The following is a 15,535-nucleotide window of genomic DNA, read 5'->3' on the forward strand; positions in this document are numbered from 1 at the left end:
TCTATATGCTTGTTCTTGTGCCAAAAGATCAATCCAATAGGAGTATATAAACTTGATAAACGTATATGCACCCATTAGAGGAGTACCTAAATGTGTGTGTGTGTGTGTGTGTGTGTGTGTGTGTGTGTATATAATTTTAATTTCTATAGGACTTTAACAGAGAGATTGACAGCAATATAGTCATATCGCACTTCAGCACCAATTGACATTTATAGAACATTTCACTCCAAACTTTGCACTTATTGCTTCCTTCTCCCTCAGATACTCTTCTCTTTCTCTCTCTCTCTCTCTCTCTCTTTCTCTCTCTCTCTCTCTCTCTCTCTCTCTCTCTCTCTCTCTCTCTCTCTGCAAATTAGGTCTCTTTTTAACTGTTGCCAGAGCAAGAAAGTCTGCCAACCACCCTTAATTTAAATAGTATTCTTACCATCTCACTCTCTAACTGCCTACCCAGTTTATTATTGTATTTTATATATTTATTTATTTTCTTTCACCCACTTTTCTGCCTCCTAGAAAATAAACTCCAGGAAAATAGAGATTTTTCTGGATTCATTAAAAATGATATCCATAATACACAGAAGTGCTCTTAAAATAGAGCAGGTATTTGATGCTTATTTCTTAACTGAATTATCTCTATGAGCTATGTACTATTAGAATCTCCATTTGACTGATGAGAAAATTGTGATTCACAAGGTTTGTTTGAATACATTACCTAATGCTATACAGCTAGTAAGATACAAATCTGCTTATCTTTCCAAAAATGATGTTTTAAAAGTTAGTAGAACACATTTGGAAGTTACTGATAATAATGTAACATATATTAAAAAAATGAAAAATTTAAACAACTGCCATATCTTTATATTACAGAAACTATAGCTTAAATAAATCTATTTTGCACAAAGCATAAATAAATATATATTAGGCAAATAAAATTGTAGCAAATATTAGAAAACTTGATAGATAATACTTCCAGGAGTGTATCATGTTTTATAGTTAATGGTTGCTTTGCAATATTACCCTCCAGGAAAATTTTCCATATTTCAAAGCACATTTTCAGTTGATAGAGTTAAGATCAGATATAACAATTTAGAAATGTTGCAAATATTGCAATAACCAAGTGCTAAAATAAAAAGTTCATTTAACCAATAAAAAGTATTGATTAAAATAAGCCTAACCCATTTGTAATGGTTTTAAAAGATGAGTGATTATATATATTGACTACAGGCCCAGTGTACAAATTTGTGCACCAGTGGGGTCTAGCCAGCCCACCCCATTGGGGATCATTGGGGGCAGGCTGGCTGGGGCAGGGGGTCAATTGGGGACAGGGCTAGCTGGAGGATGGGCCATGAGTTGTTTGCCAGCTGGCTCTGCCCCCAATTGGGATGGGGGGCATGCTGAGGGGTGGGGCCGGCCAAGACGAGGGTCCATGGGTGGTCAGTCATTCTACCATTTGATCTATTTGCATATTACCCTTTTATTATATAAAATTGTTTCTCAGTGTCTTTCTTATGCTAAAAAAAATTAAAAAGCTGCTTTCATAGACTGTCTAGTCCATATTTAAAAATATAAAATTTTGTGTTCCCACTCAAAGCATAACTGTCCAAAAAAAGGGCAGAGATATCATTCCTCAATCTCTGATCTACAAATTTCATTATTTTTATCTTATAAAAGCTTTCATGTGTTTTACATTTTCATGAATTTTAGAAGTTGCATACAGTCTACTAATGCATTTAGAAATAAACCATCTTACCTGAAAGTAAGACAAATGTAGATGCATCTTAAAATAATTACTTTTAAAGCTTTTGGATGAATACATGAAATTAGAGATAAAAGAGCAGGTATAATGATTACTTGATAAATTGCAGCATTGTGTTTTGAAAGGGAGGCAAATACTAAGCAACAAAGACAATTGTGAGACTGCATAATTAAACCTTCTCATGAAAGAAAAAATTCCTCCACTTACCAACAGTTTGAGGGTGTATTTAGCATTGAAGGTAGAGTTGCAATTAGAGTGATGTACAGCACAAGTACCAAATTATGCTTATTAGTGGATAAATATTCACATGTAGTAGTATTTTTGTATTATTAAAAATGAAAATTACATGAACTGAATTTGATAAGACATAATTGAATGTTTTTGCTATGATGATGTATTTTCTTTTTAAATGGCTTTAACTGAAAATATGTAGAAGTGACATATTTAGCAATTCCATTAGTCCACTACCAGTCAAGATCATAAGGAATTTATAGGAGCTTAAAGTACAAGTGATATAACTAATAAAAATAATTGCAGTGAAACTTATCAAAATGAAATGTAAAATAAAAGAATTAAACTCAGGAATATGTATATCAGTGAAACAACTAATTGACCTAATTATGCAAATCCTAGATCTGATCATTCATTTGTAGGATGTTTATTATGGCAAATTGTGAATTAAGTTACTGTGTTCTATCTGATTAAATATTGAAGCAAAAATACTTTTTGGTCAAAGATCAAAATTAATTCACTTCTTAAAGTGCATTAAATCTTTATGTCAACTGACCTATCATTTAGCATGCTAAGAGAAGAAACTTATCAGACTTTGAAATATTTATATTTCCACAGCAAATAGGTAGTCCCAGGCTGACTCTGGCACTCAGCAAACTTCTGCCCTAATTTCTCCAGATGTGTATACTTAAAGAAGTAAATTAACATAATCAATACTTAAAGATAAAGATCATCCTATATTAGTGGTTCTCAACCTTTCTAATTGCTGCGACCCTTTAATACAGTTCCTCATGTTGTGGTGATCCCCACCCATAAAATTATTTTCATTGCTACTTCATAATAAGATGTTATTGTATCCTATAAGTATTTTAAATTATTCTATTAAAATGAAATTCCAGTATTGCTATATTACTATTAAAATCGTCTATTGTGTGTCTTAGATAGGAACAGATATAGAATTAAGAATTCTTTATCAAAGATTTTCACATACAATATAATATCTATTTTTATCATTCTAAACTACTTACCTTACCTAATAATAGAGAAACATGTAAATTGACCATACCTCTGCTATGCCCACAGCCAATCAGAGTGAGCATGCAAATTAACCTGACAAAGATTTTGGTTAATTTGCATACACACCTGGGTCCCAGGAACTTCTTCAGCACCCAGGTCACTCCCAGCTGGCCATTGGGCTTGGGAAGGGGATGAGCCTGGGATTGGAGGGAAGGGGAAAAATCAATGGAAACATATCCTGAGGTGAGGATAAGAAGAAAAATAAAGAAATGTCATATCCTATGAAAGACACATCCTGCAACCAGGCTGAGGGACCGCACGAGTGCACAAATTCATGCACCTGGCCTTTTAGTATTACATAAATAAGAAAAAAATAATTCCTCAATATATATCAGAATCAACACGTCTCTGAAATTACTTTTATTTAAGTTCCTTTGAGTCTAAAAATAAATGAGTCTTTAGAAAATATTTATTGAGGACATAAATTACTGCTGACCCTAAGTTAAGAAATAGAAAACCAGACTTACATAAGGCACAGATTTTTCCACTGATGATATAATTCATGCTTGCAAAAAAAATGTCAACTGAAAAATATTTTCAAAAATTAGGCTTTCTTTTTATGCATATATATATTTTATTATTGATTTCAGAGAGGAAGGGATAAGGAGAAGTAGAAACATCAATGATGAGAGAGGATCATTGATCAGCTGCTTCCTGCACATTCCCTACTGTGGATTAGGCCCATAACCCAGGCCTGTACCCTGACCAGTAATCTAACCATGATCTCCTGGTTCATAGGTTGATGCTCAAACACTGAGCTAGGCTGGCTGGGAAAAAATAAGGCTTTCTTTATATTAAAATGTCTTTACAGGAGAAAATAAATCTTATCATAAATGTAGACATTGTAAAAAAACAGCATGTAGCATTATGGTAATGTAACAAGCTTTTCACTTACTCTATGCACTTTACATACCTCTTTATATATCTCATTCATACAAGTATTTTTTAAATATATTTTTTATTGATTTCATAGAGTAAGGGAGAGGGAGAGAGAGAAAAATCAATGATGAGGGAGAATCATAGATTGGCTGCCTTTGCACAGGATTGAGCCCTACTGGGGATTGAGCCCACAACCCAGGCATGTGCCCTTGACTGGAATCGAATTTGGGACCCTTCAGTCCGCAGGCAAATGCTCTACCTATGGTTGGCAAACTGCCGCTCGTGAGCCATCTGTGGCTCTTTGGTTCCTTGAGTGTGGCTCTTCCACAAAATACCATGGCCTGGGCGAGTCTATTTTGAAGAAGTGGCGTTAGAAGAAGTTTAAGTTTAAAAAATTTGGCTCTGGAAAGAAATTTCAATCATTGTACTGTTGATATTTGGCTCTGTTGACTAATGAGTTTGCTGACCAATGCTCTACCCACTGAGTCAAACCAGCTAGGGCAACTACAAGTATTTTTGTTTATTTGTTTGTTAATCTTCACCCAGAATGTTTTCCCATTGATTTTTAGAGAGAGTGGAGGGGATGGGGAGAGACAGAGACAGAGAAAGATGGATTTGAGAGAAACACATCAACTGGCTGCCTTTCCCACATGCCAGAGATCAAGGCTGCAACTGAGATATGTGCCCTTGACTGGAATCAAACCTGAGACCCTTCAATCTACATGAGAGGGTTAACTTGAAGCACAGATAGACAGGACAGAGGTCCGGTGGAAAATAAATGCAGGTGGAATATAGGCAGGGGCAGATAGGGCAGTTCGAGCCAGCCTATCCATAGGACCACCAACTCCAAATAATAAAATGTTTCTGGACTCAAAGCAGGAGGGATGGGAAACCAAGGGAAGGCCTGCAGTGAACAAAATGTTTACAGAAACTACAGATACAGAAATACACAGAAAAAGTTCAGCATAGGAACAGAGAACACACAGAAACATGGAATGTTTAAGTCCATTGCTGGGCAAAAACAATTGAGGGAATCAATCAGGTGATGACACAGGTAGACATAGAGCAAGCTTATGGCAAATATATACTCCTAGACTACAAGGCTTTAATGGGAAGCTCATTCTTGGATCCCCCTACCCTTATGGGGAGTCTGAATCTGCTTGTAATAAATTTTCCACACTCTGCTTAAATCTGGTCCGCATACCTCTTCCTTCTGCATTGTGAGACATGACCCGAGGAATACACCTCAGCTCACCATTCTAGTCATCATACAGGCCGATGCTCTAGTAACTGAGATAATTGGGTTAGACCTCAGCTACAATATTTACTGAGTGCTTATATTATCAGCATCTGGCATAGTAATGGCACAGAGCTGGGTCTATTAGATACACAGAGTCTGCTGTCATGGAACTTACATTCCAGTGGAACATCTACATGTGAATATAAAAGTACAAATGAGATGGTTTCTGCTAAATAAAAAACGCAGAGCCTGGCTGGTGTGGCTCAGTAGTTAAGCATCTACCTATGAACAAGGAGGTCATGGTTCCATTTCCAGGCAGGGAATATGCCCAGGTTGCGGGCTGGATCCTAGTGTGGGGTGTACAGGAGGCAGCTGATAAATGATTCTCTCTCATCATTGATTTTTCCTCCTCCCCCTTTCCCTTCTTCTCTGAAATTAAAAAAAAAAAAAGCATAAATCATTCAGTAAGGTAGCTTACCAGTTTTACCTTTTGTGTAATAAAATGAGAAGTGAGGGGAGGAGGAGGAAGAGCCAATGCTTTAATTTTTAAAAGATGTTTTCTTTGGTTTATGGGTTTTCTGAAAGAACTTCTCAGTATTCCTGAGTCCTTTTCACCTAAAAGTAGGAATTTGCTTCCTCTGACTCTAGAGAATTTAGTACAGGAATACTTCCTTTGACGAAACACTTATTGTTTAGGAAAGATTCTTTTGAAGAGCTTTCTTAATCATTCAGACCTAAACTGTTTACTTACTCATGTTTCTTGATTTAATCCCAGGATTCATGAAGTTAAATAATATAAAATCTGTAGACTCAACTGTTTATTCTTTCATTTAATAATTCAAAATGCTGAGCATGAAAAAAGAAGATTATATATCTCAAGGGGATGCTTTATTTTAAATAAGGAGAATGGCCATTTCTTTTGTTGAATTGAAAACATTATGTAGTTTCTAAGAATTAGAAGAAAATAATAAAAAAAAGAAAAAAAGAAAAAAACAAGATGGAATACTATACAACCTAGTAATTTGGCTTATTTTCAGAATATGAGGGCATTAGTTGACAATTTAATTAGTGCCATAATAGTCCATGCTGTCTCCTATTATTTTTTGCTGCTTGATTCAGAATGTTTGGTTTGAGGGCTGACAATATTGGATAAACCATGATAGGAATGCTGTGTTACTATCCTATAGGGGATCTAAGTTGACCTTGGGATTCAGTGAAGTCTGAGAATGTTGAAGATGTGACTGCATAGGATAAATAGGCTTTTGCTAGTTAAAGTGTATTTGGATTTCAGATAAGGGGTGAGGAGTTAGAGGGAAGGGCAGGAAAATCCTGATGCACTTGGAATACTTTTTGTCCAGATTTATTCAGATGGTATTGATGAAGCTTAAAGTATACAACATAATTATATAACACACATATAAATATATTACAAAATGATTAACACAGTAGGGTTAGTTAGCACTTCTTCTAATTCTTGGAAACTACAAAATGTTTTCTGCTCACAAATTACCATTATATATGTGTAGGGGATGTTGGAGGGGGTGATGCATTTAAGATCTACCCTTAATATATCTTAAGATCTTAATAAATTTTAAGAATATAATAAACTGTTGTTAACTACAGTCACCATGCTGTATACTAGGTCCCTATAACTTGTACTTGTTATAATTTCAAGTTTGTACTCTTTCACTAACATCTCCCCATTTCTCTCAACCCCTTGCACTGGCAGTCACCATTCTGCTCTCTATTTCCATGAGTTTTAGATTCTACATTTAAGTGAGAGCATACAGTATTTGTCTTTTTCTGTATGACTTATTTCACTTAGCATTATGCTCCCAAGGTCCATTCGTATTGTTGCAAAGGCAAGATTTCCTCCATTTCATGGCTGAATAATATTCCATTTGTGTATTGTGGGAATCCTTAACATGACCTGCTTGATTAGTGCCCACTCAGGGTCCGGTTTCTGGAGGAGACCACACACTAAAATGAAGAGAGAGACTAGAAAAGAGTTAATTTGGGACAAATGGGGGGACAGGCAGGAGTCAACCTCTAGTGGGAAGACTCTCTAGGCTCTGGCCTTGCTATCCCTCTTATTGAGGCTGCTATGGGATACACCCATTACCCTTAAGCAGCTTTGGGAAACACCAATAGCCCTTAGGCAGGTAATAAGCGGATTATCATATCAGTAAGGATTTACATGATTACAAGATGAGGAAGTTGCATCAGTTACTATTGTCTCAATTAGATAGGGTGTGGTTGGCTCTGACCTTTCAGACCTTCAAGGTTGACCATACTCTTTCTATTAATGAGACAATGATTGGTTTTCCGCAGTGTATATATGTTTGTATCACATTTTCTTTATTCAAATATATATTATTTCATTTTTTTGAGACTTAATTGAATTTATAGGAATGACATTGCTTAATAAAATTATACAGGTTTCAAGTGTATAATTCTATTATATATACACACATACACACACACACACACACACACACACACACACACTCTAGAGGCCCGATGCATGAAATTTGTGATTTGTGCCAGAAGCTCAGCCCTCATAGCCCTGGCTGCCTCAGGGCCCCACCCACTGGTCCCTTTGGAAGGTCATCGTGCCATGCATTCTAATTAGCATATTAGCTCTTTATTATATATTATTTTTAAAAATTTAATAAATTTTTATTGTTCAAATTATTACAATTGTTCCTTTTTATTCCCCCATAGCTCCCCTCTACAAGGTTCCTACCCTACCCTCTGCCCTTACCTCCCCCTACTGTCCTCATGCATAGGTGTATGCTTTTTGTTCAGTCTCTTCCAGCACCCCATACTCCCCTTTGCCTCTAAGAATTGTCAGTCCACTCCCTTTCCATGCCCATGATTCTATTATATTTACCAGTTAATACTGTACATCAGATTTTTTATTCCCTTGGTTTTTAGCTTCACTTGTTGATAGATATGAATTTGTTGTTCATAATTTTTATCTTTATATTTTGCTTTTTCTTCCTCTTCTTCAAGAATACCTCTCAGCATTTCATATAATTCTGGTTTGGCAGTGATAAACTCCTTTAGCTTTTTCTTATCTGTGAAGCTCTTTATCTGACCTTCAATTCTGAATGATAGTTTTGCTGGATAGAGTAATCTTGGTTGTAGGTTCTTGTTATTCATCACCTTGAATATTTCTTGCCTTTCCCATCTGGCATTCATAGTTTCTGTTGAGAAATCAGCTGACAATCATATGGGTGCTCCCTTGTAGGTTTTTCTCTTGCTGCTTTTAATATTCTCTCTTTCTCCTTTGCTCTTGGCATTAAAATTATGATGTATCTTGGTGTGGTCCTCTTTGGATACCTTTTGTTTGGGGTTCTGTGCGCTTCCTGGACTTGTAAGTCTATTTCTTTCACCAAGTGGGGGAAGTTTTCTGTCACTATTGTATTTCTTCAAATAGGTTTTCAATATCTTGCTCTTTTTCTCTTCTGGGACCCCCATAATTTTGATGTTGGTATGCTTGAAGTTGTCCCAGAGGCTTCTTACACTATCTTCAACTTTTTGGATTTTTTTGCTTTTTGCTTTCCCGGAGGAGTGTGTTTTTGCTTCTTTATATTTTAAATCTTTGACTTGATTCTTGCTATCCTCTAGGCTGCTTTTAGGTCTTCGTATAATATATATATATTATATATATATATTTCAGTCAGTGTATGCTTAATTTCTAATTGGTCCTTTTTCATATTCTCAAGGTTCTTATTAAACTTATCAGCCTTTTCTAGGAAATTCTTGAGAAATCTTATAACCATGGTTTTGAACTCTATATCCAGTTTTTTGCTTTCATGTATTTCCTTCACTTGTGGGCTGCCTCTTTGTCTCCGTATTTTAGCTGCTTCCCTGAGTTGATCGAGTGGCTTTGTGTGCTAGGTGTACTAGCAGGACCCAGTGGTTCAGCCTCCCCAGTTACCTGAGGTGGACACTCTTGGTGCACACCTTTTTGGGCTGTGAGTGCAGTCTTGTTGTAGTTAAGCCTTGATTGTTGTTGATATCACTGAGGGAAGTTGACCTCCAGGCCAATTGGCTGTGAGGATCAGTAGTGTCTCCGCTGGGAGGGCTTCTGTGCTCCGCTTCGCTGGGGCAGAGTCTCAGGGCTGAGCTGACAGCCTTGGTTTTCCAGCAGCCCCATCCTATAAGGCTCATGTCTCAGTGTCCCGAGGCAATGGCTGCATGCATTTCTGAGAGAAGGCTGCCCTGAGTTTTGCCTGCTGCCAGACAGTCCAGTTTCCCCCAGAATGAGTTTGGGTACTCAGAGTCTCACTAGGAACTGGATCTCAGTGCAGTTGGGAAGTTTTGTTTCCCTCCCGAACAAGAAAGCTAGCCGCACACTTGCTGCTGGCCATCTGTGCCACAAGTCTCCTAATGCTGCCATGAGTCTCTGAGCAGTGCTGCAAGTCTGCCAGCCATGAACTCAGCCGCCTGCTCTTTCTGTGCATGCAGGTCTCCACACCTGTCCTCCACAGCTCCTCTGGATCACAGTGTCCTTTTATCTTTCCTTCTAGTTGTAGAATTTCCACTCAGCCAGCTTTCTGGTGGTTCTGAATGATGTTGCAGTTTTGAAATTCTTGTGTGAGGGAGCTGTATAGGTGTTTACAATGCCGCCATCTCTCTAAATAAGATATTTTCTATAACCTTATTTTAACTGTTGATGTTATTACAAATATCCCAAAATGTTGATGAGGTCAAAGACATAATGAGAAGTCAGATAACTTACTACTTGGTATGTGATGTTAAAAATATTAAATTGTTCTTGAAGCAATGGGAAGTCATTTTAAGTTTTAAGCAACTGAAACAGGAAAAAAATGTTGAAAAATAAAATATTTAAAAAAAATTAGACTTTTCTATGTTGTAAGGCAAGCTTGCCTTTTAGGCTCTTAATTCTCATCATTTTACAAGCTGACTATATAAAAGAAATGGTTACTAAATATTTCTTTCTAATAATTTTTTAAATAACTTAAGGGAGATAGCACTCATATTTTATGCTATCACTCAAAGAAACTTGAGTTCCAGGAATGTGATTAGTTGTTTCTCTTCCTATTCTTTTCTATGCAAGTGGGGATAGCACAATATTGTGGGGATAACACAATACCATGGGGGCCAAGGTCATTTTTAATCAACACACCAACTTCTTGTTTCAAAAAGAAAAACTCCTAGGACCTCATAGGGAAAACAGGAGTTGGTGGGTAGAAGAGATCAACCAAAATACTTGCATGCATATATGCATAATCCATGGTCACAGACAATAGGGTGGAGTAGGCCTGCAGCAGGAGTGGGGCAGGCTAGAATGGGTCAACAATAAAGAGTTTTTAAAAAATACAAACTCTATTCTGCAACCAATCTTCCCACAAGTGCAATTGCTAAGAAAAATTAGGTACAGAATAGAAAGTACAAATTAATTATTGTAACTTATATGAAATTTTAAATAAGTAAAATCTCAAATTCTTCTTCCTTAGACAAAATATTTCATTAAAATGAATATTAAAAAACCTTGATTTTTTTAAAGAAATTTATACTTAGTGTACTAATGAATACATATTTTTTAATTTAATTTTTTTTTTATTTATCTAACTAGAGGCCCAGTACATGAAAATTCATGCACTGGATTGGGGGGGGGAAGTGTCCCTCAGCCTGGCCTGCCCCCTCTCACAGTACAGGAGCCCTCAGTGTTGGGAAGTGACCCAGTGATCAGGGGAAGGCGATGCCCCATCACACCTCTGCTGCTGCCATTGCCTGCAACGCAAGCATTGGTTGGCCCTGGTTATCTGAGCCTCAGACAGCCCTGGGTATCTGGGCAGCCTCCATTCAAGGCTTTCCTGCATCTCAGCCCATCCCTCGGCAGCTGGGAAGCCACTATCTGAGGCTTGCCTGTGCTTTGGGCCGGCCTTAGGGGTGCTGGGAGGAAGGGGCTTGTAGGGCTTCCAACAACATCATTTAATTGCAGAGCTAACCCCTACAAAACGTATTCCCATTGCCTTGATGACTAACAATATCTTAGAGTGTCTATTCTATCAGCCTGAATTTTGCAGTGAGGAGATGGGGCGGGGGGGGGGGGGGGGGGGGGGGGGGGGCGGGGAGGCTATAATCCAGTCTGTCTTTGTCAAGAAATAAACCTTTATGAAGTTAGGCCAATGTATCTATGTTACTAGAGCATAATCAATAAATTTTCTAATCAAATAAAATACACAATACATTTTTAAAAATAATGTTGTGATTTCGGCTTTAGGTTTAAAAAAGAATGCCCTCAATTCAAAATTTAGTGACCAGAATGACAGTAAATCTTTTGTTGCCATCTCTTTATATACTATATTATGTACCAGGCAGTTTTTCTCTTCCATGCTAACTTTTTACAGATGTAAGTCTAAAGATAAAAATGAGAATTTCAACAGAGAGAGAAATAATGAGTCCCCATGGGTAAGTTAACTTGGAGATCTTCAGGGGATAAACATTTGCACATCATGACCTTAAACATGTCTCAAAGAGAGAAAACAACTCACCATTGCAAAGCAGTTCTGTTTACCAAGTAAGATCTGTCGGGCAAGGCACCTGGACCTCATAAAAAATGACCATCAAAAGTAATGAATGCATCTAACAGAATCCAAGTAACACTACTAATTGTACTTATTGGCATAATGATACTTCTCATAAGCAACTTATCCAAGATAATAATTAAAATAATATGTTCATTTGGGCTGAAATTTAAAGACATATAAGACTATAGACACAATACTCTAGACTCTAGAGTCTAGAGCATTTTTCATTAATTTACTATACTTTATGCAAAATCTAATAAACATTATTAAAATATTAAGATATTTATTGCACATTATTTGAAGAGTTTTTATGGATCTAGCATATATTATTATTAATATGCTATTAGATGATGATGGTTTCCAGGAAAATTATTTAATTATTCATATACTGATTCCAAATTTGACTTGTCCTAAATTTTTAGTTCAAACATATTTTCTTTTTGGTATAGTGTGCAGAAATTTCCATTTTTTTTTAAAGAGGTAAAATAACACATGGCTTTTTCAAATATAAGGTGTTTTTTTTTTAAATTTTATTTAACCCTAAAAATATTGACAGATGTAAAGAGGGGATAATATAAAAAGCACAGAGAAAGACTCAAATTCCACAGATATTCTAAACTACATCAACCAAAAGGATTCCAGCCATCTGCTCTTCTTGTCACCACCATTACTAATGCCTTTAGATCATTTGCACTAATTTGTTTAAATCCTTCATTTCTATGTAAGATGCTAATACCTGACCATAAGAAGTTCAGAGTCCCAGGTCAGCTTCCTCTCTCTCACCATAATATCTGTAAGTCTTTGCACATCCTCTTTCTCCTCTTCGTCTCTAACTCCTCTCTAACTCATGGAAACCTACTAAAGGCCCTTAATTTCCAACTTTATAATCAGCCAACTTGTCTCTATTCTCAAACACCTTCTGAAAATCTTCATCACCTCTTTGCAGACCACTCTGATTCTGCTCCAGCTCTCTAAATCAGCGACTGTCCTTTCCCACATTTCCTTCACGTCTCTGTATTTGAGTTAGAGTGTTATCTTATTCTGTTGACTCTGGCCTGCAATTTTCTTTCCTGCTTCCTTCAAAAACAATACTTGAATCACATGCTATGCATATTATTCACTATCTTCAAAAATCACTTATTTCCATGGTGATAATTTTAGATGGTGTCATTATAAGTTACTGTCAACTCTTAATCATCTTGATGGCCTTTTTCCCCCTGATTATCCAGATCAAATGGTATGGTCAGTTCTCATGATTATTTCCTCTCAAAAACCCTCAACTCAGTCCCTCTCTCAATTTGCCTTATATGCATGGAAAATACATACCCCTGTTTAAATGCAATGATCTGCCTGCTTTGAATCTTCATTTATGTAGATAAATCTAGTAGAAGAAAAAACAGTAATCACACTATTTGATCTCCCTTTAAAGACCATGATTACAAATCCCACAAAGCTATGTAAGAAAACATACTAAAAATCTCTAGTCTACCCACTTCCCCACTTGTTTCCAAGCATTATTTTATATTATCTCAAGTCTCCTCAAATACTTTGTCTTTCCCTTTCTCATTCTTGGTTAATGACTTTTCTTCTTCACAGAGAAAACTGAAATAATTCTAAAAATTTTAATAGAGGCCCATTACTACTTGTAGACACCCACCCACATCTGGGCCCATATATTCAGTCTTTCTGCCCCTTAACATAAAACTGTCAATGCTCATTTCTCAAGTCAATTCCTCAAATTTAACTAAATATCGGTCTCTGTCATCTACTCTCTTCTTCAATTCCCAATTCTATATAAGATCATCATCATCAGAATATGGGCATGCTGCTATTTCCCCATTAAAAAAAATAATTCAACTACAACCACAACCACAACAAAAACACTTTTCCTGATACAACTTTTTCTTCCAGTACCAATCTATCTACTATCTGCTCAAAAATACCCACCAATTTGTATCTTTATTTTTTTTTCTCTTAAACCTATTTCCATTAGGTTTCTTCTCCTTATCATTCAGCCAAATTGATCTTGTCAGGTTCATCAATGACCTCCAAATTGCTAAATCCAATACCCAATTTTCAATTTTAGTTTTACTTGGCCTATTAAATAGCACTTGACACAGCCAGCGAATAATACATTTTTCTTTATACACTTTTTTTTTTACTTGATTTCCAAATCACCACATACTCCTAGTTTCTTTCCTTTCTTATTGGTTGATCCTTCACAGAATCCATTATTGATTCATGTTCTTCTTCCAATCTCCTAATTATGGAGTGGTCCAGGACTCAGATCTTGGTTCTTTTTATTCACTGTTGAAACACAATCTCTTGGTTATTTTATTTTTCTAAAAAACCAATGACTTTTATTTATTTATTTTTTATTTTTTATTTTTTTAAATATATTTTATTGATTTTGTACAGAGAGGAAGGGAGAGAGATAGAGAGTTAGAAACATTGATGAGAGTCATCGATCAGCTGCCTCTTGCACACCCCCTGTTGGGGATATGCCCGCAACCAAGGTACATGCCCTTGACCGGAATCAAACCCGGGACCCTTCAGTCCCCAAGCTGACGCTCTATCCATTGAGCCAAACCGGTCTCGGCAAAACCAATGACTTTTAACTTTGGTTTTTCAGCACTCTCCTTAATTGTGGACTCCAGAGACATATTCAACTATTTATGTAACATAAGTATAACATCATATAGTGTTACATGTATACATATTTAATAGGGATATGCATCTGATGAATAAATCAAGCTTAACATATGCAAACTCAACTCCTGATCTTTCCAGCCAAGCCTATTGCATCTTCATTCTTGTTCATCTCAATATGTAGCAACTAGTTTTCCAATTCTTAAGTCACAACCCTGAAGTCATTCCTGCTTGTTTCTCTCAGACCTCAAAATCTTTCAAAGAAATCTGATGCACAAACTACAAAATACACCTCAAATGAGATTATTCTTACTTCCCCATATATCTGCTCTGAACCAATCTACTCTCATCTCCTTCCTGAATTATCATAACTACCTGGTTTTCTTGCTTTACCCTGGTTCCCTTTAAAGCTATATTCAATACTGTAGTCATTTTTATCCTTCATATTACTCCCTTACTAAAACCCTTAAGAAGCCTCTACTTTTCTTAGAATAAAATCCAAACTCTCTAAAATAGCTTTTAATATTCTCAAACAATCTATCTCAACCTCTCTGATATCTACTATAACCCTGTCCACAGCTCACAAGGCACAGACACCTGGCCTTTGGATTGTCCATGTGCTGGCTCTTTCTATGGAGAGCAGCTACATCATTTGGATAGGTTCAAGCTTTGGACTTCAGAGAGGCATGGTCCTCTTGAGGCAAAGCCACATACAAGTCCTAGCTTGGAGGGCAAAGCTCTCCCAGCACAATTATAGCCAAAGACTATGGTTGTATTTGAGCTTGACCTTATAGTCTGGCCATGTAGTCCTAGGTAGCTGAGGGGTGTGGGCTGTGGGAGGTGCAGCAAGTGCTGCCAAAACAAAGCTTGATAGAGTTCAGAGAATTGCAACAACAGGAAGGATGTAGATTTGAAACTCACAAGCACATTGTAAACATATTGACCACTCCCTTGTTTTGCTTTGTGTGATCTGACTATAAAATAAAGATTTGGCTTACAGGCTGTGCCACTGTGTCCTCATCCAGGTGCAGTGATCCTCCTGGTCCCAACTATATTTTCTTGTCTGTTTAATCCCTTCACTGCCCTTCCTCAGGTTCACCACTGGCTGTGCTGGGCACAGTTCACTTTCCTCTGCAGATG

This window comes from Pipistrellus hanaki (genome assembly GCF_964339955.1).
Source record: "Pipistrellus hanaki genome assembly, chromosome: 1".
Taxonomy (NCBI): Eukaryota; Metazoa; Chordata; class Mammalia; order Chiroptera; family Vespertilionidae; genus Pipistrellus; species Pipistrellus hanaki.